This window comes from Sus scrofa, chromosome 3 (genome assembly GCF_054392235.1).
Source record: "Sus scrofa isolate SSC_HxYL_T2T_F1_AM1 chromosome 3, Sscrofa_HxYL_maternal_Yorkshire_Landrace_v2.0, whole genome shotgun sequence".
NCBI lineage: Eukaryota > Metazoa > Chordata > Mammalia > Artiodactyla > Suidae > Sus > Sus scrofa.
The window spans coordinates 9,178,560-9,204,949 of NC_139385.1; the positions used below are offsets into that span (position 1 = coordinate 9,178,560).

The window sequence follows — 26,390 nt, forward strand, 5'->3', positions numbered from 1 at the left end:
GTGGTGTAGATTGCAGACGCGGCTCCGATTGGACCCCTAGCCTGGGAACGTACATATGCTGCGGGTGTGGCCCTAAAAAGACACACACCAAAAAAAGTCCTTGGGAGGAAGAAATTGGCAGTGCTGACCAGTGCCGCGGGGAACATGGGGTGAGGGTGGGAAGGGTGGGAAGGAGAGACACTCAACTATTTCTAACACACTGCGTTGCAGGAGACTGCGGTCTTCGACTAAAAGAGCCACCTTGGACCCCAAGTATCAGTGTCACCTGGTGACAGAGATTGTCTCTTTGAATAATGTCCACCAAGCCGCCCCAGAACTTTTTCAACTTGGCCCTAACTGTTGTTTTGTTTTTTGTCTTTGTTTTTGTTTTGTTTTTTACAGTCACACCCATGGCATGTGGAGGGTCCCACGCTAGGGGTTGAATTGGAGCTGCAGCTGCCAGTCTACACCACAGCCACAGCCATAGCAACGTGGGACCCGAGCCGTGTCTGTGACCTACCCCACAACTCACGGCAATGCCAGGTCCTTAATCCACTGAGTGAGGCCAGGGATGGAACCTGCGTCCTCATGGATCCTAATCAGATTCGTTAACCACTGAGCCACGAAGGGAACTCCAGCCTCTTAGTCATTTTCTATCCACAGCCCCCACCCTGCTCCTGGGCCACCAGTTCCCACTTTGTCTTGTACTCAGGGCTGAGCCCTGTCTCTCCCCTCCTGCGAGACCCCCTGCAGGTCCCTCTGCCTAGCACAGCAGGCCTCCTTTGAGCGGGTCTTCCTCGCAAACGTCATTGAATAGTTTTTCTTTTTTTCTAAGTCCGCACCTGCAGCATATGGACATTCCAGGGCTAGGGGTCGAATCGGAGCTGCAGCTGTGGTCTACACCACCGCCACAGCAACGCCAGATCCTTAACCCACTGAGCCAAGGCCAGGGATCAAACCTGCATCCTCACAGACACTATGTCAGGTTCTTAACCCACGGAGGCACCACGGGAACTCCCGAAGAGTTTTTCTTCAGCACCAGGAGCTTGTTAGAAAGGCCGCCTCTCGGGCTCTGCCCCAGACCTCCTGCCCAGGGCGCTCCCATTACTGAGATTTCAGGTGATACCCATTTAAGTCCATGCTGGAGAAGCGCTGGTTCTAGGGGCCGGGAATAGCGACAAGCACGCAGCTGTGAAAACTTAAATCTGCAAGAAAAGCCAGACAGAGGATGGCGGGCTGCATGGGGCACCTCACGGGCATGCTTAGATGGCAGTCTGGTCAGAAGGAGAGGGTGGATGAAAGAGTCTGGGGGCGCTAATTTGGGTCCTGGTTACTTTCCCAGTGAAAACCAATCTGGTCATTGGCCTGTCAGATTCACCAAGGGCTTTTCAAGGTCAGATCTGAGTCCGGCTTAATCGCAGAAGAGCAGGCCAAGGTTGGACTAAGCCTTATTCCAGCGTCAGACGCGAAGATGCTTCAGCTCAGAGAGTGCGGACACCATCAGGAAGGCCCAGGTGGGTGGCCTGGGGCTTTGGGGCAAAAGAGGCTGGGCTGGGTGGGCTTCACGGGCAGCTGCAAGCAGGCCCCCGGGAGGATGGGGCCAGCCCTGGTGCAGAGGGCCTCCCCGGAGCAAGTGGTTGCTCGCCCGGGCACCTTGCTCTCGGCGGGCTGGATTTCCAGGAATACCAGGGCAGCGCCCTGCAACACCCACGCCAACCAGGGAGGCTTTCCGGTATCAGCCTGACCTGAGGGAACTGCACAGATGGCTGTGCCTGTCACCTGGTCTTGCACGGAGCCCCGGGGAGTCTGACCTCAGCTACCAGTATCTGCTTTGAGGCTCATGCTTGCAGAAGCTGGACTCAGGGAGGGGAAGGAGGCTGAAGTCTAGGGGGACGGGGCATCTCTCTCCAGGGCCCAACCACAGCCGGTTTCCAGCCTCAGTGGAGGCTGCCTCCCCGCCTCCACTCCACTCCCAGTCCCTACACCAGAGGCTCACGTGCTGGTCTCCAGATTTCAAGCTTGCCCAGGTTCGATCCCACCCAGGGAGCTCAGGCCAACCTTTCACTGTGCAGAGAGAGAAGCCAAGGCCAGAGAGGGAAAGGGAGCTGTCCTGGTCACACAGCAAGCCAGTGGCTGAGCCAGCCTGGACCCCAAGCTTTTTCCTTTTCAGGGCTTCTGTTGGTGCGTGTGCCCCAACCTGGACACAGCCAGAGCTTGGCTTGCGGGAAGCATGAGCAGCAGCCTCTGGCCCCCAGTGCCTGTCCCAGGGCCTTTGCACTTCCCGCTTCCTCTGTCTGCGAGACTTTCCCTCTCAACATCCCCAGGGCAGCTTTTCAGGAGCCCCCCCCCCCCCCCGCCTTTCTCTCCTCCAGCTTCGTTGCTCTTCATAGCTCTGAACATCCCCTGATATGATGATGGTCTATATTAATTGTTTTCTTTGGTTTACTTTCTGCCCTCCCTGACCTGAATAGAAAAGCCAGAATGGCAGGGACTTTGTTTTGGTCATTGCTGTATTCCCCGGGCCCGACAGTACTTGACATGTGAGAAGGCTCACTAAATATTTTTTAAAGGAAAGGAAGGAATTCAACCTGCAGGGTCGGGACCTGAGGGTACTGAGGAATTCCCTCACCGCTGGGTCCAGATTTGGGGGAACACCCCCCTATTTTCATCCTCTGGCCTCTCCATGCTTTGCAGACTCAGCCTGTCACACTTCGCTGTTCCCAGGGAGGGTGGGAACCTCACCTTCATCTTGACCTTGGGTGGCTGATCTTTCCCTTTGCCCTGTGGCCCTGATCTCTGGCACAACCACCATTCCCTGGGTCTTTCTTTCTTTTTTTTAGGGCCACACCTGCAGTTATAGAAGTTCCCAGGCTGGGGGTCCAATTGGAGCTGCAGCTGCCGGCCTACACCACAGCCACAGCCACACCAGATCCGAGTCGTGTCTGTGACCTACACCACGGCTCACGGCAACGCCAGATCCTTAACCCACTGAGCGAGGCCTGGGATGAACTCGCGTCCTCATGGATACCCGTCAGGTTCATTAGCACTGAGCCAGCACGGGACGTCCTTCCCTGGGTCCTTCTAATTCCTCATCCAAAAATGTTCCCTTCCCCCACCGCCCACCAAGTGGCAGACAGCTTGTAACTCTGTCCCATTGCCTATTAATCCTCACAAGGACCAGAGGAGGCAGATACAGTGATGCTCAGAAAGGTTAAGTCACTTTCTGGAGGCCACACAGCAAGTAAAGAAGCAGAGTGGAGACTCCAACTGAGTCCTCTGATTCTGAGCTCTGTCCGTCCCTGTGGACGCTGGCTCTGGGATCTGGGTGAGAGCCTGAGAACATAGACGGGGCTCTCCATGGAGTCTGCTCTCCCGGAATGTGGTCTGACAGGTCAGGCAACCTCCTTGGGCCCTTAGAACACCCACCAGGAGCATGTGGGACCAGGAAAGTGGGAGGCTATGAGGTCATGCCACGCAGGGTCCCGTTCCCCAGGTTCCACAAAGGATTCCAGGTGTCAGGAACAGAAGGGGCTGGGTGAGTCACCGGGCAACCCAAGCAGTGTTCCAGCCACCATCCTGAGCAGTCTCTCTCCCTAGGTCCCAATGCTGCAAAGAACCAGGCCTGCCATACCTCGATGACAAGCCAATCCTCGGCCTTGGTAAGTAAGTGGTGACAGACACCTCATTATCCCATCACATTGCCTGACAGCTCTGGTGGGAAAGAATGTGCTTCCTTATATTGAACTTCCTTCCTGGAAGCTTGTGGCCTCACCAAGCAATCTTTCTTCAGGGGAAGGAGGGCCTCTTGCCCCACTGAGTTTCCTCTCTGTGAAATGATCGTGGGTCCCCTAACTGTTCCACACATAACAGAGCTCCCTGCTCCTTCTCTAAAACACATATCCTAGAGAACAGACTGTCACCTCCCATTTTATAGATATTAGGTCTCTAGTAATGTGGCCTAAAATTCACATTTGCTTCCCTGGGCAGCCATCTCCTAGAGCATGAACGTTATAAATCAAGTTTTGAAAAATGATGGAATTCCAGCATCCAACCCAGTGATGAGCTCGCAGTTGGCCTCAAAAGGGCATAGAAAATAGGCAGAGAGAAGATTGGTCTGGCCAAAGCCATGAGGTCTGGGTGGCAAGGAGAAGGGGTTGCGGCAGGGTTCCACTTGTCTGGTGATAACAGCGGGAGCTATTCCAGAGGGTCTGCTCCAGGGATCAAGCTGCTGAGGGCCCCTTTGGATCCAAATGGCTTCAGGGACCTCCCTGGGCCACAAGGCCAGGGTGTGGGCACAGCGAGGAATGATCCTTCCAACCTCTGGAGGGAGGCAGGGCACACAGATCCCGGGGGTGCCCCCTGGGGAAGTAGGGGGCACCCCAGAGATGCCCTGCCCTCCTCCTCCAAGGTGGGGGACCCAGCGCGTTAGATTGGACTCCACAGGGTCCTGCCGGCTGAACCAGTGGGCTCTCTGGGTGACCTTGAGCTCATTGTCCACCCTCTCGGAGTCTTGGCTTTCTCATCCGTAAAATGGGGATGATGAGACTTACCTACCTCATCGCCGAGTTATGAGAATTAATTAATGTTTATAAAGGACTTGGAAATCCACAGATGAAAGGTGTTCTAGAACTACAAAGTATCATTACCGTAATTACATTACACTATTATATCTCAGGCCAAGGGCTTTCTGCAGCTTTGCTTATTACTGAGACTGGGCGATGGGGCGCTGATAAAACCCAATCTCCCCCAACCATCGCTCCAAACTCCAACCAAACTCCATCCAGATCTAAACTCCCGAAGATTCCATCAGGCTTGGAAGACGTGACAAGCATCTCCTGCTCAGAATTCCCCCAGGGGCCGGGAGACCAGGCGTTTCCTCCTGAAAGCAACAATTCTGGGGGGTCTTCAGTGATGGGGAGCTATTCTGAACTCATCTGGAAGCTGGGCCCTACCGGCTGGTCTGCCCCCGGGTTTCTCTTTTGGGGGGGATAGGCCCCCTTTGTGTTAAATGCCAGCCCCTGTGGGGTCCCTCCCCCACGATTTCCCTGGCCCCAAATCAGACCCTCCTTCCAGACCAAAAAACAAAAAAGGGGGCCACTTGGCTTCAAGCTCCCCCGCGTCATTGAACCTCCGACAATTCCGTGCTCACCCATCATCACTCATTTCACAATACCCCGGCCTGACCAGGTAGGCGAAAGCTAGATCAGAAAGAAATATAATTACCTTTTTACGAGCTTATGACATGGTTGCACCCTCCTCGCCTGCCAGCTTGTCCAGTCGCTCACAAATGATGAGATACCTCCTATAAATTATATCATTATCGACCTATAATTACAGGCAACATATATATGAATCCCCATGAAGGAGACTGAGGCTCCAAGATGACGTATCCTCGCCCCTCGGTCCCTTGGGAAAAAGGCCTTGTTGCCAGGAGGGGAGGTTACTGACTTGCAGATAGCGCAGATGCTCAGTTAAAGCAGCAGACGCCCCCTCCCCTCTTTGTGCGCCCCCCCACCCCGCCCCAGAGCCATCAGCCTTCCCCATGGAACGCACAAAGCCTGAGATGTTGGCATGGACAAATCCGGGCAAGTGAGGGCAGATTTTCCTGGGGGAGACTGAGAGCAGAAGGGCCCTGGCCCAGGGAGCTCTAGGGGGAAGGGCCGGGGTCCGAACAGAGAGAGGAGACCCCAGTACACCCCGACTGGGTGGGCCGGAAGCCCTGTGGCTCCCTCAGGCCTTGGAAGACACGGCCAAGAGCACCTCTGCCTCCCAGGACCAGCTGAGTGCGGGACCCCCGAGATGTCCTTCCTCCCCGGGGACAGACCCAGGGCCTGGCAGGGGTCCAGCAGCACCCACACCCCTGCTGGGAGGCCCAGGCGGCTGGGCCTGGTTGAAAGGGGGCCGGGGACTCTCTCAGGTCCCCTGAGGGAGGGGCTGAATCCTGCCCAGTTCCTCACGGGAGCCCTGGGCAGCAGGGAGCTGGGTGGGGGGACAGGCCAAGAACTCCTCCTCCAGGCTGCACCCTCAGCTCCCGACTGAGTGCAGGGCCCACTGTCCATTCCTCCCTTCTTCTTCTTTTTCTTTTTTAGGGCTGCAGGTGCAGCACATGGAGGGTCCCAGGCTAGGGGTCACATCAGAGCTGCAGCTGCCGGCCTACACCACAGCCACAGCCATGCGGGATCCTTAACCCTCAGAGCGGGGCCAAGGATCGAACCTGTGTCCACATGGATGGATACTAGTCAGGTTCATTATCGCAGGGCCCCAATGGGAACTCCTGCTCCTCCTTCCTTCTTTCCTTCCTTCCCTCCTAGTGTGGGCCTCTTGCCACGCTGAGAGGCTCCGAGAAACACACATGAAAAGGGCACGGGCCTTCCTTTGGGGGCTCATGGCAAAGGGGCACCTATTCAGAAAAGTGTGATGCCTGGACAGGACTCAGGAGCAGGACAGGGGGACAGGGGACGAGACAGGCCAGGAGAGGCAGGGAGAAGCTGAGATTCAAGAGATCAGTAGGGATTTTCCAGGTGAGCAGTGGAGATTTTAAACAGAGAGAAACTCCCGCCCCTGTAAAGGCACAGAAGGATGGATGCAACAGCCTGGTGTGTTGAGGCATCAGGGGAAATTCCTCCAGGATACACTGCCTGGTCTTCCTCGTACAAACCTCCCTTTGACCCACCTGGCCCCGCAGTGACCCCTTAGTCCCCACCCCACCCCCCTGCCCCGCCGCACACTCTGCTAGCCCGTCGCCCTACTCCTCCTGCCAGCCCAGGCCTGCATCCCCTTCAGGCTCCAGCTTAGGGACCCCTCCTTGGTGACACCCCCTCCTCTGGGTGCCACCAGAATGTCTGGTCACATTCGGTGTGTGACAGTCTTCGTGGTTCTCTGCCCCGATCCTCTGATAGTGGGGTCCAGCTTGGTTTCTGGAACCAGCCCCCAAGCCCCCTCCCCCCACAGTGAGGAGCAGGGGGCACCAGGGCTTTGCCCAGAGTCACAAGTGGCAGGTTCCAGGCAACCAAGAGCCTCCTCCATCTGGCTGTCAGGCGACCCCAACTGAGGCTCGTCCTTGAATCACATCTTGTAAAGAATCATTTGCACATTCGAATTCAAAGCCCCTCAAAACAGTATAAACACCACCATTCCAAGTACCATAAAAACCACGTTGAGCATTTATGGAAACTAAAACATGTGTATTAACATATGGCAAAAATTTCACTTACTGCATCTTTTTAGCATTGGACTGATGCATGAGGCATCTGTGCTAAAAGCATTTGAATGGAAGCTTCAGAAAAGAGCAGAACGAGAAAAAGGCTGTCGCAGAGACTGGGCTGCTGGCAGGGCTGCAGGGAAGCCGAGGATGGGTCCCTGGCAAGGGATGGGATTTCAGGGAGAGAAGCGGAGGGTCGGCCCACCCAGAGGTGGGACCAGGGCACTGCATGTTCATTTACCCCAGACCCTCCAGGGCAGGCTCCTCTCCCCCCCCCTTCCCTTCCCTCCTTTTTCTCTCCTTCCATCCAAAGAGCAAATGGGTCCCAGGGGAGAGGTGGCCAAAGCTGGCTCTTTTCTCCCAGCTCGGCTCCTGGCAGGAGCGAGATGATTCTTTCAATTCCCCACAGCCCGTGGCCCACTCTGATGGGGTCCTGGGGCAGGGCTTGCAACAGCCAAGAGTCCCCTGGGGCTCCCCTAGGCTGCCACTGCCTCTTGGTCACCCCATCTCAAAGGACAGGCAGGGAGTTCCCATCGTGGCTCAGTGGAAACGCATCTGACTAGTATCCATGAAGATGCAGGTTCAATCCCTGACGTTGCTCCGTGGGTTAAGGATCTGGTGTTGCCATGAGCTGCAGCGTAGGTTGCAGATGTGGCTCGGATCCCACGTTGTTGTGGCTGTGGTATAGGCTGGCAGCTGCAGCTCCAATTCGATCCCTTGCCAGGGAACCTCCATATGCTGCAGGTGTGGCCCAAAAAAAAAAAAAAGACAGGCAAGAGCATTCCTCTTGCTTCTTAAAGGAGCATTTGGGGTTCTAGGGTATCCGGGGGCCTGCTCACCAGGGCCCGACTCCTCATGCCCGCCTGTTTCCAGGTGTGGCGTTTCCAGGTCAGAACGCCGAGGCCCATACATCCCTGAACATCTGGATGGCCAGTTTGTCCCTGATCATCTGTCCACACCAGCTTCTGCCTCAGCCTGGCAGCTGGGAGCACCACCAGGCTGGTAGATGGAGCTCCGGCTGGATTCCTCAGGTCAGCACGTGGGCGGTGATGGCGTGGCCAGGTGCTGGTCCCACTGAATTTCTTGGGAAGAAGAAGCCAGCCTTGTAAATAGCTACTAGCCAGGGGTGAGTTATGGTCCGGACAAGACCATTTTGAAAACGTGCTTTGATGTATGGTGTTACTATGTGACTTTGAGAAGAGGCCAGGTGGGCTTTCAGCTTCCCTCTAAGTGAGAGAGCATCTCAAAGGGGGATGCCAGGAGTTCCTGTTGTGGCTCAGCGGGTTAAGGACCCGTCATATAGGGTCTGTGAGGATGCAGGTTCGATCCCTGACCTCACACAGTGGGTTAAGGATCTGGCGTTGCCCTGAGCTGTGGTGTAGGTCGCAGATGTGGCTCAGATCCCACATTGCTATGGCTGTGGTGTAGGCCGGCAGCTGCAGCTCTGATTTGACCCCTAGCCTGGGAACTTCCATATGTCACAGGTGCAGCCCTAAAAAAAAAGAAAAAAGAAAAAAGAAAAAAAAGGGCCTGTGGTCAGCAATCCTAACTCTATCCCATCAGTTGTCAAACAGGACCCTAGCACAGAGCAGATCTCCAGAGCGCCCCCGGAAAGCTTGCCATCGGGAAGACTCAGTAGAGGCTCCCAGTTCCGGACAGGCTGCTGTCTTAGGCTGTGATCTTGTGGCCTAAGAAAGAACAGCCTTGCTCAGCCCTGGACAAGAAAACCTAAGGGCCTATGGGCACCCACATCGGAGGTGCCCCTCATTAGCGGCTAGCACGATGGTGAAATGGCCATCGTGGTGCCCCAGAGCCAAACTGCAAGGTTTTGCCGTGTTGAGGTCCCAATACCTCCGTGCTTAACAGGCGGCAAATAGAAGAGAGAGTCTATTGCAAAGCCCTCAGCTCATATGCTCTCAGCCTCACCCTTTCCTTGTGTTTTTTGTTTTTCATTCTTTGCTTTTCTCTTTTTACGGCTGCACCTATGGCACATGGAGGTTTCCCAGGCTAGTGGTCAGATTGGAGCTGCAGCGGCTGGCCTATGTCACAGCCAGAGCAATGCCAGATCCTTAACTTACTGAGCGAGGCCGGGAATTGAACCCGCATTGTCATGGATCCTAGTCAGGTACTTAACCTGCTGAGCCACAATGGGAACTCCAAGAGTGCGTTTTGAAGACTATGGGGGCCTAGCCTTACAGGGAAAGGAGAACACTAACCCACTGCCCTCCTCCTCGTGAGAAAGCTTCTAGCTACAGCCAGGGATGCAGTTGGCAAAGCGCTTTCATACACATTGTCATGCTTGGGATGTGCAACCATGAGCAGGTGTCCTTATGGTCATCTCATTCTTTTTTTTTTTTTTTTTTTTTTTTTTTTTTTTGTCTTTTTGCCTTTTCAGGGGCCGCTTCCCACGGCATATGGAGGTTCCCAGGCTAGAGGTCGAATTGGAGCTCTAGTCACTGGCCTCTGCCAGAGCCACAGCAAGGCGGGATCCAAGCCGAGCCTGTAACCTACACCACAGTTCACGGCAGCACCGGATCCTTAACCCACTGAGTGAAGCCAGGGATCGAACCTGCAGCCTCCTGGTTCCTAGTCGGATTCGTTAACCACTGCGCCACAACGGGAACTCCTGGTCATCTCATTCTTACATGTGAGGAAACTAAGAATCAGGGGTGAGAACCAGGGGGACCAGCCCGAGGCTACGTGGTTGATGGGTGACAGGGACAGCCCTGGGGACGGCGAACGTGGTGCCTGACCCTTGGCCTATCGACTCCTCTCTCCAGGGGACCCCCAGTGGGGAAATCTTGACTCTGCCATTGACAACCTATCTCCAGAGAGTGGATCCCAACCCACTTCCTCTGTGGGTACCAGCTGCATGCTGGCTGGCTAACCCCTCACCAGAAAGTGGCTTCTCCTAGTCAGCCTAAGTGCCTGGTCCTCCATCTCTTAAACCAGCAGAACCTGACATGGAGACCAAGCAGTATCTAGCTTTCCTTTTTGGCTTTGATAAAGATCAAAGCCCTGAAGGTCAAGTCCGAGATCAGCCGCCCTAGCCCCTGGGTGGCATCCTGCCCTTGGGGGGGTCTCTGGCCAGGCCAAAGAGGCCCAGAGCTTCCAGCTCACTCCTCCCTTCTTTTCTGTCCCTCTGAAAAAAAGAAAGAACAAGCTGGCCTGGGGCACAAACAAGCGGCGAGGAGCTGAGGTGCTGCCCTCTTGTCACTCTGGTGGTATTTTGACATCCAGAGATGGCGGCGCAGTGCTGGCACCGGCAGGGAAGGTGGGTAGTCAATTTCCCTTGTGACACCTTTCAGCATGGGCTCCTCCCTGCTTTAATTTCAGCCGCAAGGGGTGGACAAACAGGTTGCTCTCAGAAAATCAAGAAAAACGCATCTTCCCATTAAATGGTCGCTGGCCTTTCTCAGGCCTGCAAACCAGAGTCCTCCCCCCTCCAGGGTTCTTGGGTCATCCAGCGGCCTTTTCAACTGGATCTGTCCCCGTGTCTTCCTGCTGTGGGAAATTCTAGAGTCTTCTCTCCTGAGTGGCCGTGGAAGCCAGGCTGTGGCCTCTGGAATAAAGGTCCAGAGACACACGTGTGGACGGAGAGAGACAGCTGTGGGTGAGGGCTGGACGTTGCTGTGTCTCTGGCACTCAGGGCCCCTTGTGATGGGAAGAAGGGGCCCCTCCTGATTTCCCAGGGGGACTTCAGGTGGCCTCATTGGAAGCAGGCATGCAGGTATCCAATGGCCATTTGCCAGGAGGCAGGACCTGGGGTCAAGGGCTTGGAAAAGGGGTGCTTCCCAGTGGCGAAGGGGGCCAGAGACCCAGGCGGAATGTTTAGCCTTCCTCTGGGAAGAGGCTGTGTCTTCCAACAGCCATTAAAGCTGGATGGGAGTGGACGCGTTTATCATCTTCAAAGGTAAAAACAAGGCGTTGTCTGCACTGGCTGGCTTGTGGTCACACATTTCTGGGTCCTTCCCAGGCAGGCAATGACATCTGGTAACCCCATTGTCTGCTATCTGCAGGGAAGAAAGTGTTAGACACGAGGGGCAGATGGAGTTTGCCTAACGTGTCTGCTCTCTTCTTTGCTGCCTTTTCAACTCTTCTTGGGAATGCAGCAAAATAGCAGCTGTTCATAATTTCATGAATAAAGAACTATGTAAATTTCGACTATGAAAATGTGTTGCATCTCTTGTGGGCAAAGTGTGCTGTATGTTCCCGCTCCGTCTCTATTTCCATCTTGTGCGCAAGTTGGAGTTTATCTAAACTGCATTCTCCAGGCAACTGCTCAGTTTCAGAATCCGTCTTGTTTAATTGATGACAAAAGGATGCACTGATGTTCCTACCAGCCAGAGCGAGAAGCTGGCAGGTTAGGCTCCGGGGTACCAGTTCCACCTCTGGCACCTCTGAGCGGGGCATCTGTCTGTGTGTTTTGTTTTGTTTTGTTTTACTGATCTGTAAAATGGGTAGATGATGTTTCTCTCTTTCACAGAATGCTTGCCTGATAATTCTGTATTTGTGAAGAACCTTCCGGCAGCCTTTGGATGGGGAGGCCAAGTCCGCTAGCAGTGTTGTAAATACCTGCACGAGGTGAAACTTGCCAGCAAGGGTTCCCTCTTGGTTGCCTCTAAACAGGTACATGCACCTTGGGAGTGGTCTTCTGTCCCGTTTCCTCTACCCCTGGGGGCTTCCAGGCAGCTTCTAGAAATTCTATTTACACTGTATTTCTGGGACGCCTGCTCAGAAATGGTAAGAGGGTCCCGCTCTGTTTGATGGGTGTCACATGGAGAGATATCAAGCCTATTGTGAATGCACCCAAAGCGTGGAGCTGGAACCCATGGGTGGAAGGTGAGTGAGTGGAGTTTCAGCTCTCCAGAGGGGGCGCTTCTGGTGCGCCCTCAGAGGTGGGCCACTGGATGTGTCTGGGAGGCTGGCTAGTCCGTCAGGATGCCGTAGGGGAGCATTGGTCCTTTCCTTCAGTCTGCACCCCAATCACCTGGGGACCCTGTGAAAAGGCAGATTTGACCCAGCAGGTCCAAGGTGGGGCCCCAGACACTGCATCTCTAGCCAGCTCCCAGATGAGGCCAAGACTGCTGGTCCCAGAACCACACTTAGGACAAGCTGACCTTTGACCTCTCTTCCAGCCCCAAGTGCCTACACTGCTGTGATTCTAGGATCAGGTGACCGCTGAGTTAGTTCCCCTGAGGGTCATGGTTGGCTTGGACAAGGGAAGCTACAAACAGGGAGTTAGAAGGCCTCCCTCCACGGGGTTTCCTCCTAGTGCCTCCAGCCTGTATCCTCTTAAACCAATGACTTTCTGTGTTGTGATTGACACAGGGATCCTGGCTGCTTCTGTCCCTCTTTGCTGTGGCCATTTGGGAACTCTTGGTGTTGGGCCGCTTTGGAAAGCTCAGCCCTCAAAGCCTTCCCCGGAGGCTAGAGCTGTATGGTCAGTCCGTTTCAAAGCAACAAGTGCACACAGAGGAGGAGGAAGACCCCTATGGATGGGGATAATCCAGGAAGACTTCCTAGAGGAGGTGAGATTTCAGGTAGGCCTTAAGGATTATAAATATTATGGAAGTGGGTCGGAAGGGAGAATGGGGAGGGGGTGAAGCATACACACCCCAGAAAGACCCACCACCACCACCACAGGAAAAGCCTATTTGGAAACAGTCCACTGTTCCTCCAAAGGTTAAACCTAGAGTGAACCTCTGACCCAGCAATTCCACTCCTAGGTATGTGCCCAGGAGAAAAGAAAGCACATCGTCCCACCGAAACTTATACACAAAAGTCCATAGCAGCATAATTCGCAATAGCCCGACAGTGGGAACAACCCAAATGTCCTTCACCTAATGCATGGATTAAACAAAATATGGTGTAACCACACCATGGAATATTATTCAGCCGTTAAAAGGAAGGAAGCACTGATACAGGCTACAACATGAATGAACCTTGAAAACATCATGTCAAGTGAAAGAAGCCAGACACAAAGGACCACACATTGTTTGATACCATTTATATGAAATTTCCAGAATAGGCAAATCTGCAGAGACAGGAAGCAGGTGAGTAGTTGCCAGGGGCTGGGGAGGGGCCTGGAGTTGCCGAGGAAGGGAGAGTGACTACTCATTGGTATGAAGTGTCTTTTGGGGGTGATGAAAGTGCTCCAGATATGATTGAGGTGAGGGTGTACTACTTGGTGAGATGCAAAAACACACTGAATGGTATGATCTCAATGGGCAGATTGTGCGTCCTGTGAATTGTATCTCAATAAAGCTGTTAAAAGAAGAGAAACCTGAGGGTAGTTCCTGGCCCAGGAGTCATTGGTCATGGTCGTAGAGCTTTACCTTTGAAACGCACCCTGGTCCCCTCTGTGGCCAATTCCCACCCCTTCCTACGTTCCTGCCTCTTTGGGGTCAGATTCCCCAGGAAGCAGACCCCGAGGCAGAAGTCTGTGTCCAGGAAATCTGCTGGGAACAGATGGATATTTTGAAGGGAAGCAGGCTTGAGCAGGGAGGGGGAAGGTCAAGCTGCAATGCAGTCACAGGAAAGGCCTCCGCCAATCCCCTGGGGTCCTCTGGAACCGGGGTGACCCATCAGAGTTGTCCCACCCGAGGCAGGGGGGCTGGGCCTCTATACCCCCTCCATTAAGCAGCCATAGGATCAGGGCTGCTCCTGGGGAGGTGGGGCCTTGAACGTGAGCAAAGTGGGTGTCTTGGGGGCAGGGCCATCCAGGGTGGGGTGGGGGGGGTGCAGATTTAGCTGAGCACCGTTAGCCACCAGCCCTCCCAGCAGCAGGTGGACGGAGACTGTCAGTCCTGGAGGGAGGATCTGGGCAGTGCCACCATCATTCTTGAGGTGACCCTTCCAAAGGGCTGCCCGATCCATTCTTACCCGGTTAGAAGGAACCTCACAGCCCAGAGAAAACAAGAGAAGGCAAACGTGTTTTGAAAGAATGGTCATAGGAGAGGCTTTAAAAAGAGCAGCATTCGTGAATGTTTCTGGAACCCAATTCTTTTTTCTTTTTTTTTGTCTTTTTGCTATTTCTTGGGCCGCTCCCATGGCATATGGAAGTTCCCAGGCTAGGGGTCGAATCAGAGCTGTAGCCACCGGCCTACGCCAGAGCCACAGCAACACAGGATCCGAGCCGCGTCTGCAACCTACACCACAGTTCATGGCAACGCCGGATCATTAACCCACTGAGCAAGGGCAGGGACCGAACCCGCAACCTCATGGTTCCTAGTCGGATTCGTTAACCACTGCGCCATGACGGGAACTCCCCAATTATTTAAAAAATTTTTATTTTGTTTTTACTTTTTTCTTTTGAGGGCCGCACTCACAGCATATGGAAGTTCCCAGGCTAAGGGGTCGACTCAGAGCTGCAGCTGCTGGCCTCCACCACACGGGATCCGAGCCACATCCGTGACCTATTGTGCAGCTTGCTGCAATGCCAGATCCTCAAGCCACTGAACGAGGCCAGGGATCAAATACGTGTCCTTATGGATATTCGTCAGGTTCTGAACCTACTGAGCTACAGTGGGAACTCCCTGGAACCCACTTCTTGAAATCTCTTCCATGTCTTCCTTGTTGTTTTTTTAAATTGAGATAAAATTCACATAACACAGAATCATTTCTCCTTGTTTTTAAATCTTGTTTTTCTCCCCTTCTGCTGTTGGAAGGCATTTGGGTACAAGGCTCACCCTCGAAACAGCAGCACCTCTGACAGCAGAGAAATAAAGATCAATGGAGAGTTTTAAAATGACAATAATAACGACAGTAATGAGCTGACTTGTTACTTATTGGAGACCTGGCAAGTCACTCTTGATTCAAAGAGATGGGATTCTCAGCAAAGTTATAATGTGTCACTTCTTGGTTATGTGTACAAGCCACTGAAAAAGGTCCAGGTGAACTAAGAAGAGCGGGGCTATTCCTTTGAATATCCTTGCAGCAGAAAAGGAGTGAAACTGAATTTAGGGTATTCTGGCAGCTTTAATAAAAAAAATACCCCATGTTCTATCCCACGAATGAAAGCAAATTGGATCATCAAATTGTCTGAGTCACCTGAGAAGCCACAATGGAGTGCTGCCTACCAATACCCAGCGTCTCTATCTCTAAATCAAATTAAGTAGAAAAACAAGTAAAAAAAAAATCTTTAAATAATTATGGCAGTGGGCAGAGATTTTCTTTTCTTTGGTGATCAAAATGGTTGATAACACTTGTCTGTAGAGTGAAAAACATCTCATATAAAAATTTAATCTGAGTGTTTTTGTTGTTAAAAATCTCATGTGAATCATGAATTATGAAAAGCATGACTGTGAACAAGTTGATTCAAGTATCTTAGGCATTTGGTGATCTCACGCCCCAGTCCAGCTTGGCTTCTGAGACCGTCAGGATTTTATCAGGTTCAGAGCGCGCCGATGGCCTAATGCTGGCTCCATGCCTGGCCTGGCTCCTCTCACAGGTTCGGGGAATTGCAGAGAACCAGGTCGCCATGTGGGCACCGATGCTTGCAGGGGGGGTGGGGTGGGGGGGCTGGTATCACTCCTCCATTCTTCAACATGAAGAAAGAGAGGAGGTCGGTCATGGCTCAGCTGTAACAAACCCGACCAGCATCCACGAGGACGTGGGTTTGATCCCTGGCCTCACTCAGTGGGTTAAGGATCTGGCGTTACGGTGAGCTGCGGCGTAGGTCGCAGACACAGCGCGGATCTGGCGTTGCTATGGCTGTGGTGTAGGCGGGCAGCTGTAGCTCTGATTCCACCCCTAGCCTGGGAACGTCCATAAGGACCCAGCAAGATGGACTTAGACCGCGTGACCCTTGACCTTTGACTCTTAACTGAGAAGTGTATCAGATTCACCTTCCTTCCCTCATCAGACATACATGAAACCCCTACTACGTGCCAGGCCTGGAGGTGATAGGGGGGCAGAGAGAAATAAGATTAGGTCCATGCCCTCAAAGAGCTCAGTCCAGTGGGAGAAACTGAAAAAATTGGTCCAAAAGATTGATTCGGGGCTGGAATCTGTGAAGTGTACTGGGGGCCAAAGGATGGCCTTGACCTTAGGCATCAAGGCCACCTGCCTGCCCTCGAGAGTGGCTGGCAGAACTGCCTGGTAAAGGGGCAGAAAGACTTGCCTGCCCCTTGCAAGGGGAGGGAAACCTCTGGGCCAGGAAAGAAGTCAGTGATAAATCTGAAGCCTTCATATTAGAAAACTCTAGCACCTCAAGCGGAAGAGATGGGCCTGACCCATCAGAGTGGACACTGTCCATCAGGGGACCAGCCAGGCCCCATCGGTGTGTATGTTTGGGAAGCAGGGAGGACCCTGATGTGGCTGGAGCGTTGACTATAGAACCGGGAGAGACAGGATGGAGGCTGGGAGGGTGGGCAGGGCTGAGATGCTTAACTCAGGGGACGAAGCGGGGAGAACCTGCAGGATTCGCAGGAGAGAGGCCAGATGAGAGCATTTCAGGGTGCTCACCTCGGTGGCCCCGGGGAGTGTCAAGAGGCTGATTTGGCCCCTAGGTCCTGGGTACTTGAGAATACAGAAGCCGAGGTGGACAGAAGGAAGGGACGTGAAAGGCAGAGGGGCCTGGGCCGTGGGTGCCCATCTTCCTCTTTTTGTAAATGCGCATCCAGCATCGAGTTACTTCATGTCACTTCCATCACGTCACCTTTGTCCATGACCTAGAAGCCGAAAACAAGAACACGCCGCCTGTGCAGACCTGACGGCTACATTCACCTTCTAATCTCCTTTTTTTCAGCTCTACCTAAGGCCTGATGCAGCCCAGGCTGCAGACCTAGAGAAGTGCACACTTGCCAGGCCCCTTGGGGGCCCTGCATCCCCCCCTGCGTGTGGGCCTCCGTGGAGCCTGGTGTCCCTTAAGAATTTGGCCAAAGGACTCGTGGCAGCCCCAGCATGCCATGAGCCGACTGATGACATCGAGATGGACCCGCAGTCCTAAGGCCTGGCTCCAAGGATTTGAACGTCTACTCTGCACCAGACCAGGTATTTGCCATGCGTTACTTGTTTTAAGCAGGCCCGCCTCCAAATCACAAAATTTTGGAAGAGATGCCTCAAAATGAGCACTGCTCCACGGCAGTGCGTGGAGCCCAACAAGGATGCCAGGCCATATGCCAGATGACTTTTTGGTAGAGTGACCGGATCCCAGACACTCGCCTGCTGGCACCCGTAAGACTGCAGATGAACCCAGAGCACAGACCTTCTGGATCGGTCCCCGGTCCATCCTAGAACCATACACATTGAGTCCACCCGTGCTGAGGGTCTATGGAGTTGTCCTCACGTTATTGATGAGGAAGCCCTGCTTGTCGTCGAATCTTTTCCAATTGCCACCCAGGCTCAGAAACCCCAAGTCTCCCTGGAGAGCGGGGGGTCACCTGTAACCCTTCTCAGGGTCCACTGTGTGCCATTGGCAAGAGTCTATCATTCTTTTTTTTTTTTTTCCATCTGTGCCCGCCGCATGCCGAATCCTGGGCCAGGGATTGAATCTAAGCCGCAGCAGTGACCCAAGCCCCAGCAGTGACAACACTGGGTCCTTAACCCACCGAGCCACCAAAGAACTCCCAGGAGTCTGTAGTTGTTACCCGGCCTTTCCAGTGTTTTCCTGTGTGCTGCAGGGAACGGGGATCAAACCATCTCACCCTTGGAGAACGCTGGCTTCTTCCTTAATCCTCTGAACTAAATAATTTCAGATCAGAACTGCTAAGGACCATTGCATTTCTCAGTTCCAGCAAGAGGAAGTGTCATTGAATAAGATGGCCATTGATGCCTTCATTCATTCAATGCATCCTTATTGACAGAGCCCTGGGGCCCTGGGGCCAATGCAGTGACAGAGACAAAACCTGGTCCCTGCCTCACTTGCTGGCTCCTCGAAGTTAGCAGAAAAGAAGCAAACCAGGGAGGCTTTAAAAGCTTAGTGTGACACATACTGTCAACAGGGGGAAAAAATGAACCTGATCCTAATTGAATTCCCTTTACTGACTTCCATACCTGTTTTCTTTATTCACTTTCATTCACTCATCTAGAAATTAAATACTTATTTTGAAATTCCATGGAGGTTCCCTGGTGGCTCAGAGGGTTAAGGACCTGCTGTTGTCACTGCTGTGTTTTGGGTCACTATATGGCACAGGTTTGATCCCTGGCCTGAGAACTTCTGGGTGCCTTGGGCATGGCCCAAAAAATTCCTGCTGTATTGGTCAGGGGCCTAGCAGAGAACAGAATGAAACATAGACCATTCAAGGAAAGTTATGAATGGACAAGATACGAGGTGGGGCAAAATTAAGGGAGCCAAGTAGCGGTGTTGAGGCTCCCCAAGATCAGTAATAGCAGGAAGCTGGTCCTACCCCTAGGCCTGGGTAGGAGCCATGGGAGAGTTATGAGAGCTAGAACCACAGCAGATGGAGCCTGGCGAGGGGGAGGCCTGGTGGAAGCCATAGTTGCAAGGGGATGCTCAAATTCCAGAGGGACTGGGGAAGCAAAGTCCCAGCCTCTCCTTCCTCCAACCTCCTACAAAGCAGGTACCTCCAGGGCGTTCCCGTTGTGGCACAGCAGAAACGAATCCAACTAGGAACCATGAGGTGGTGGGTTGATCCCTGGTCTCGCTCAATGGGTTAAGGATCTGGTGATGCTGTAAGCTGTGATGTAGATTGCAGACGTGGTTCGGATGTGGTGTTGCTGTGGCATAGGCAGGTGGCTACAGCTCTGACTGGACCCCTAGCCTGGGAACCTCCATATGCCATGGGTGCAGCCCTAGAAAAGGCAAAAAGACAAAAAAAAAAAAAAAAAAAAAGAGTCTTAGGAGAGTTCCCTGGTGGCCTGGTGCTTAGGATGCCAGACTTTCACGGCTGCAGCCTGGGTTCAAGCCCTGGTCTGGGAATTGAGATCTTGCATCAAGTGGCTGCATGCTGCCACCTAAAAAAAAATGAAAAGACAAAAAAAAAAAAAAAAAAAAAAGCAAGGGTCTTAGCACAGAAGGAAAAGGAGAGATAAAGTTAGGCTAGCTGGAGTTCCTGTTGTGGCTTGATGGGTTAAGAACCTGACTAATACCCATGAGGATGCGGGTTTGATCCCTGGCCTCTCTCTCAGCAGGTTAAGGTGTTGTTGTAAGCTGTGGTGTAGGTCACAGACCCAGCTTGGATCCCGAGTTGTTGTGGCTGTGGTGCAGGCTGTCAGCTGCAGCTCCGATTCAATCCCTAGCCTGGGATCGAATATAGCGCAGGGGCGGCCCTGGAAAAATAATAATAATTTAATTTAAAAAAATAAAGTTAAGCTAGCTGGTTAGTCCAGGCGCCATGGATAGTCAGAGCGTGTGACTGAGCTTCGAGTTGGGCGAAATAGCAGGGGGCGGGGGTGGGGGGGGGCTGATGACGGCGGTGGTTCCTCTCCAGCCTGTCTGTATTGATCAGCTAAACCAATAACTGCCAGCTGTCCCATCCTTTGTGCTGTGAATTCACCACCATAATGTGTGTGCATCTGGCCCTTCACGAGAGTTCAGAGGCTGAGTAATGTTTGGATGGAGGAAAAAAAATGATTTCGCTCAGCAATATGATCCTTGGCAATTGACAGCTGGTAATAGAGGAGCTTTCAATCTTTTATTTTGTCTCGGGCTGAGCAGCTAAGTCTGGTGTTTAGTTGTATTTTGTATTGATTCCCGAAATGACAAAGAAAATTTCCAAAGCTGTCAAACAAACACGAGACATTTATGAAATGGAGTGATGTCTCATGGCAATTTCTGCTTTTTTTCCTCATCTGTTATGGAGATTTCATTAGCGATTAGTCAGAAACTGTTGAGGCTGGCTTTGGAGTTTGTCATTTAGAGCTTTCATATCAATTTCCTTTAAGACCCAAGAAAGAGCATCCCTATAAATAAAGCAAAAGGCTAAGCATGGAGGCAGAGAAGGAAACGCAGAAAGGAAAACATAATTTCCAAGGATATGCAATTATGAAAAATAGAATAACAAAGGAGGCAATGTTTCAAATTGAGCTCCTCAATGTACATTTCATTTAAGCTTAATAAAATATCACTTAGATTGCAGTAATACCATTTAATTATTAAAAATCTTATCCATCCAGATTAATAACCATCTAAAAGATGCTTGTCTAAATTCTCCATCTCCTTCCACTTGGCAGTGCTTCATCACGAAGACGACCCCTCATTTTAGAATGAATTTTCCTCTGTCCCTCACAGACCCGCCGCTAACTCATTTTTAACGCCGTAAATTATTTACATCAGAAGCTAGGATGCAGCAAAGCAAAATGGAGACGTTGTCGCGGATGTATCATTTTATGTTTATTTTTCACCGACTCTGTCTTCCCTGGGCTGAGGCGAAGTGTAAAGAAACATCGTTCCCCGAGTTCCCGTCGTGGCGCAATGGTTAACAAATCCGACTAGGAACCATGAGGTTGTGGGTTCGGTCCCTGCCCTTGCTCAGTGGGTTAACCATCCAGCGTTGCCATGAACTGTGGTGTAGGTTGTAGACGCAGCTCGGATCCTGCTTTGCTGTGGCTCTGGTGTAGGCTAGTGGCTACAGCTCTGATTCGACCCCTGGCCTGGGAACCTCCATATGCCGCGGGAGCGGCCCAAGAAATAGCAAAAAGACAAAAAAAAAAAAAAAAAGAAAAAAGAAACATCGTTCCCAAAGATCTACCAGCATGTTTGAGGGAAGGTAACCAACCCAGCTGTGCTGGACTGTGAGGGAGGTACCGTCCCAGGCAGTGGACACGTGTTGCCTTAATTACTTGTTGCAGCAAAGTCCGTGAGGTCTGGATTATCATCCCCATTTTAGAGATGAGAAAAGAGAGGCTGGAGGAGGTCAGCCAGCCACCAAGCAGCAGGGCCTGATCTGACCAATGCGTCCACCTCTGCGTTCCGTGCTGTCTCCGCTGAAAGCACTCTGCACTCGGCTCCACTGCTGGGGCCACTCGTAAGAATTACCCACTAAAATTCTCAGCATTGCCGTTCATGTCAAATCCCACTGCCTTATGGTTTGGCTTTTGTTGGATCAGTAACAACCTTAACACATGATAACGGCAACGGGGCCAACCCCCTTCCACGACAGGCTGTGTGAGTGTCTCTAAATTGATGGTTTTATGAATGGGTGACACGCCATGGAAACTCAAGCTCACAGGGTAAGAGTTTGGGGACTTGGCAGCCAGACAGGATGTGCTGGGGGAAGTTTCTGTCTGTGTTTAAAATATGTTTTTGAAGTTTCTGCTGGCCTTGTGTGGTTGCTTTTTACTTGATGGATACGGTAATCTTGGCCTCGGGATGCTAAACAATCAGACCTCAATTACTCAGTGGGGTTTGCGTTGGGTGGGAAGCCTGTTTTTATTCCATGGGATCCATGGCTGCTTTCATTGAGTTTGGGTTTCAGAGCCTTTGGATTTAGGGTGAAGCTTCAGGGATTCGCTCAACCACAGCACCATGCTGGCAAGTCAGGGTGATGAGGCTGGTGGCTCAAAAAGCCTAGAGCCTGAGAAAGGCAAGGCCATTACCATGATTACAGCAGAGCCCAGAATTTCAAGGTGGTATGTGTGTGGGGGGGGCAGTGGGAGGATGATGGGAAATTACAGATGGTTCCTCTTGCTTTGTGAACTTGGGGACAGGGAGATAAGGGCCATCCACTCCCAGTCCTATTTATTCTGGTACTTAGGAGACATTAAAGGGACTTTGAGGCATTCCCATCGTGGCTCAGTGGTTGACAAATCCGACTAGGATCCATGAGGTTGCGGGTTTGATCCCTGGCCTCGCTCAGCTGCACAAGCTGTGGTGCAGCCCTCAGACCCGGCTCAGATCCTGTGTTGCCGTGGCAGTGGTATAGACCGGCAGCTGCAATTCAACCCCTAGCCTGGGAAATTCCGTATGCTGTAGGTGCAGCCCCAGAAAGACAAAAAAAAAAAAAAGAAAAAGGAACTTTGATCCAGATACCCCTGGCCAGGCCTGAGAAGGTCTCCTGTCTGGTTTACTACCTCCAGGGACAAAGCTGGCTCACTGTGGGCCATCAGCATACGGTCTAAGGACCAGATCACATTGTTAATTTTGGGTCCTCCAAGAAGGGATGCTGTCACTTCTCATCTGCTGGTCATTATTATTATTTTTTGTCTTTTTTTTTTTCCTACACCACAGCCACAGCAATGCAGGATCCAAGCTGCATCTGTGACCTACACCACAGCTCACGGTAACGCCAGATCCTTAACCCACTGAGCGAGGCCAGGGATCGAACCCTCGTCCTCATGGATACTAGTGGGGTTTTTGTCATCAATGCGCCACCACAGGAACTCTTGCTGGTCACTGTCTGTGAATGTGTTTGGAGGGGTGGAGGCATGGAAAAGCACCTGCTTTACCTTTTTAAGAAAATGGACTTTATTTTTTAGAACAGTTTTAGATGTACAGAAATATTGAGCAGACGGTGTGGAAAACTCCCACATACCTCCCTCCCCGCACAGAGTTCCCCGTATCACTTACATCTAGTGCTCGTATGCGGCCTTTCTTCCCATTGATGATCCATATTGATGAGCTATGATTAAAGTCCACAGCCCTCATTCGGGTTCACTCTTTGTGTTCTATATCTTATGGGTTTTGAGAGATGCACTAGGGCATGTATCGACTGTTGCAGCATCATTCAAAATAGCTTCCCTACCCTAAACCCGCAGTGCTGCGGAGCCACTCCTCCGGTGTTTTGGTCATTCCTGACGTTAAGCAGAAACATAGTCCTGAAATGAGACAGTGTGGACCAGGGAGGGAGGGGGGGAAACTGGGAGAATGGGACTGACCCATACACACGACTGTACAGAAACTAACAAGGACCTTCTGTATCGCACAGGGAGGTCTGTTCAATATTCCGTAATAACTTGCATGCGAAAAAGAGTGGATACATGTATCTGTTTAACTGATTCACTTAGCAGTAAAGCTGAAGCTGACAGAGCACTGTCAATCAACCACAGCCCAGTACCGCCTTTAAAAAAGAAAGCACATGCAAGTATTATACGCCCCATAGGCTGGGGACCTTCTAAGACAGGGAACTGGGCTGATGAACAAAAACTATGGAAAGAGAGACAGAAAAGTATAAAACAGAGTTATTGATGGAGAGTGGGGCCAAAACTTCCTTCCGGAGTAAAGGACTCGAGGGGAGGAAGCATAAAAACCGCACTGAGGGGTATCTGTGCCCACGTGTAATGCTTTCGGTGTATTAACGCCTTAATCTTACAAGGTAGGTACAATAATTATTTTCTTTCCCAGGTAAGGAGGTACAGGCACAGAGTTTAAGCCGTGTAAACCCAAGGACACAGAGAGAAAGAAGATGGAGGAACTAGGATGTGGAGCCAGACAGCCTGGGATCAGGGAATGGGCTCTTCCCCCTCCATCATTAGGCGGAAGTTTGCTACAGGAGTTCGGCTAATGCTCGCCACCGCCCTCTGAGATGGCTTAGTTATGGTTTAGGTATTACCGGTGAGGACAGAGAGGCTCAGAGAGGTTAAGTAAGCAGCTCAAAGTCGCCCAGCTACAAAGCTATAGAGCCTCAGGTTTGCACCCAGTTCAGTCCCCTCTGAAGTCCGCCCCTGTGACCTTCTCTGCCCCTGGCCCCGGGCTCCTCTGAGAAGGAGGGTGGGTGGGGATTTAGCTCGTTGGCTCCTGTGGATAAGGGTGGCTGCAATTGTTCCAGGGAGCTGGAGGGAGGCAGTTTTTAAGAGAAGCAGCGACAGGAAATTTGGTCTATTGTTTGAAACAAGAGGTGCAAACAAGTCTCCCCTTTGAAGTGCTGAATAACAAATTCCGCAGGGAATGGAAAGGCGAGAAGCTACAAGATTCTTGAGCTGGTGTCAAATGCGCAAGGCAGAGGGCAGGGGAGGGGGACGAGGCGGCCCTCAGAGAAACTGGGGCAGGATTTGTTTGAAGAGAGCATCTTAAATAGATCAGGCTGGGGGTGGGGAGGGAGTGGGGGGGCAGGGATCATTCTTCCCCCCCATCCTTTTTGAAGGAAAACGTAACATCCAAAGGTGGGGGTGGGAGGCAACCGGCTCCCCAGAAAAACGCAGAGCCCAGTTCCAAAAGAAAACAAAACCAAACCCCACCACCTGGTCCGACTCGGCTGGTAATAAAATGCTATCGGATGAACGGAGCTTGTGTCAACTAATCCCACCTCCCACTCACCAGTCAGCATTACATTTTGGAATGAGAGAGGGTAAGATACCGAACTTGGAATACCTGCCATCGCTTTGCTAAACTGCACGCCTCAGTGTCTGATAGCGTATCCGTGACCCCACCCTCCCAGCCAGACCTGTAACCAAGGATTGTTAATCAGATACTTCTCCAGACAGTCCATGAGACCAGACGCCCCTAAAGTGAAGAAGTCAGAACCCTGGGCAATTAGCAAGGAGGTTTCCCCATGGTGACTAGGGAAACACACCCTTCTCCAGCTGCTTAGACGGCTGGTACTTAAGGGGGGGCTTCTGCCTCTGCCCGTTGTCTCTCATTGGCAATCGATGTCTCATTCAAGACCAAGGTCAGGTTATAAATCTTTATTATAGATGCCCTGGACCAGGGTGTCTGGAGCCTCCACTGCCGCAGAGAAATGTCTGGAGACGAAAGCTCCCACGGGAAGGACTTCTGGCCAGCGGGCTGCTGCAAGGTAAGCTGGAGAGATCCCTTCTGAGCAGGCAGTTCCCGGGACTTCCTGAAGGGGTGAAAGAGAGGCGACCTGTCACAAGTCCCAGATTGAGACTCAGGGGTGACGGAGCAGCTGCAGGTAAGTCCGTGGTGCTGCAGAAAGCCCAGATTTGATTCACCGTGAGCAAGTCACACTGGAGGCGTCCCTTGGCCTCTCCGAGCCTCAGTCTTATCATGTGTAAAAGGGGAACAGGCTTCCTGCCTTGCAAAACCTGCTCGGGGGATCAGAGATAAGGTGTGTAAAGCACAGGACAGGGGACAGATGCTGAACAGATAACAGCTGTTGTTGTGAGGTGGTTTTGCAGGCAAAGGTGACTCTTCCAGGCTTGTGACTTTCCATCTGGCCCTTCCACCCTCAGGAGGTTGGGTAACAGGATGACTCGCAAGGCTCTATTCCTAATCCCTTCCAAGAGCTTCCATAAATATGTCTTATTTGGGGGGAGGTCGGACCGCAGAAGTTCCCAAAGGGGAAAGCCATGTAAAGGAGCTGCATGGCTGAGTCAGAATGGGGCCAGGTGTCTGGAACCCAGAATCTACACCAAGAGCAGTGCGGCTGTGTGCAGCTGGGGTCTGGGGGGCCTTTACCTCCATCAGATACTATTTTCTTGTGCCTGTCAAATAACCTAGAAGATGGAACTAATTACATGTTCTAGCGTCTTCTCGGCCAGATTTGAAACTCTCACCAGGGCAGGAGCTATTGCATTTCATGTGACTTTGTTACACCCGCCGCCTTGCCTTCCCACCTGCCTCCAGTGTGCATGCCTGTATGCTTGTGTGTGTGCTCGTGCATGCACACACACACACACATACACACACGTGCACACGTACACACCCCACACCATCCTGATACAGGCTTGGGGAGCGGGCGCAGATTTGAGTTGACTTTATTTCATGCTGCATTTGGCAAAGAGGGCGCCTTGCCTCCCTGTGGTTGTGGTCTCAGCCCTGACTTCTGAAATGAAAGATGCCAGGTAACAGGCCTGGAAGTCGAATATGAGGGTCGCCTTTGCCAAGGTCAGACTTACCAAAGAGTTCATTCTGGTGACAAGGGCTTACGTTGCCAAAACGAAGAAGGCTGAAGGATTACTGCGCTCGGGGGCAGGAAGACTATAAGTGAGGCAGGTGCAAGGCGTTTAACAACCAGCAACGAGGACGTGGCGCGGGAGGAGAAGCCTGGGAGGGGAGGTCTCCTCTCACGGCTGGGATTTCTTCTCGCGGTACCGAACCTTCCAATGGGGGAGGAGTGGGGAACTCCCTCAGGCTCCAAACCCAGCACATGGGAGGCCTTCAATAAGTACTTGGTGGAAGAATAAATAAATAAATGCATCACTTGCTTCAGAGAGGCATTTGGGAGGGGACAGCTGAGATCATGTCCTTAAAAGGTGGCCGGAAAATGGAGCAGGCATGGAGTTCCCTGGTGGCCTAGTGGTTAAGGAGTCCATGTTGTTGCTGCTGTGGCACGGGTTCGATCCCTGGCCCAGGAAATTCCACATGCCATGGGCGTGGCCAAAAAAAAAAAAAGAAAAGAAAAGAAAA

General features: G+C 52.1%; 1 long non-coding RNA gene across 1 annotated transcript; it reads left to right on the forward strand.

Moving 5' to 3' along the window:
- Positions 1-1,166: 1,166 nt before the first annotated feature.
- On the forward strand, positions 1,167-26,390 carry LOC110260128 (uncharacterized). The gene is made up of 7 exons (XR_014840235.1): positions 1,167-1,493; positions 3,577-3,638; positions 11,667-11,809; positions 12,512-12,723; positions 12,910-13,236; positions 16,932-17,176; positions 24,716-26,390. It is a non-coding gene; the product is annotated as an uncharacterized LOC110260128 (long non-coding RNA).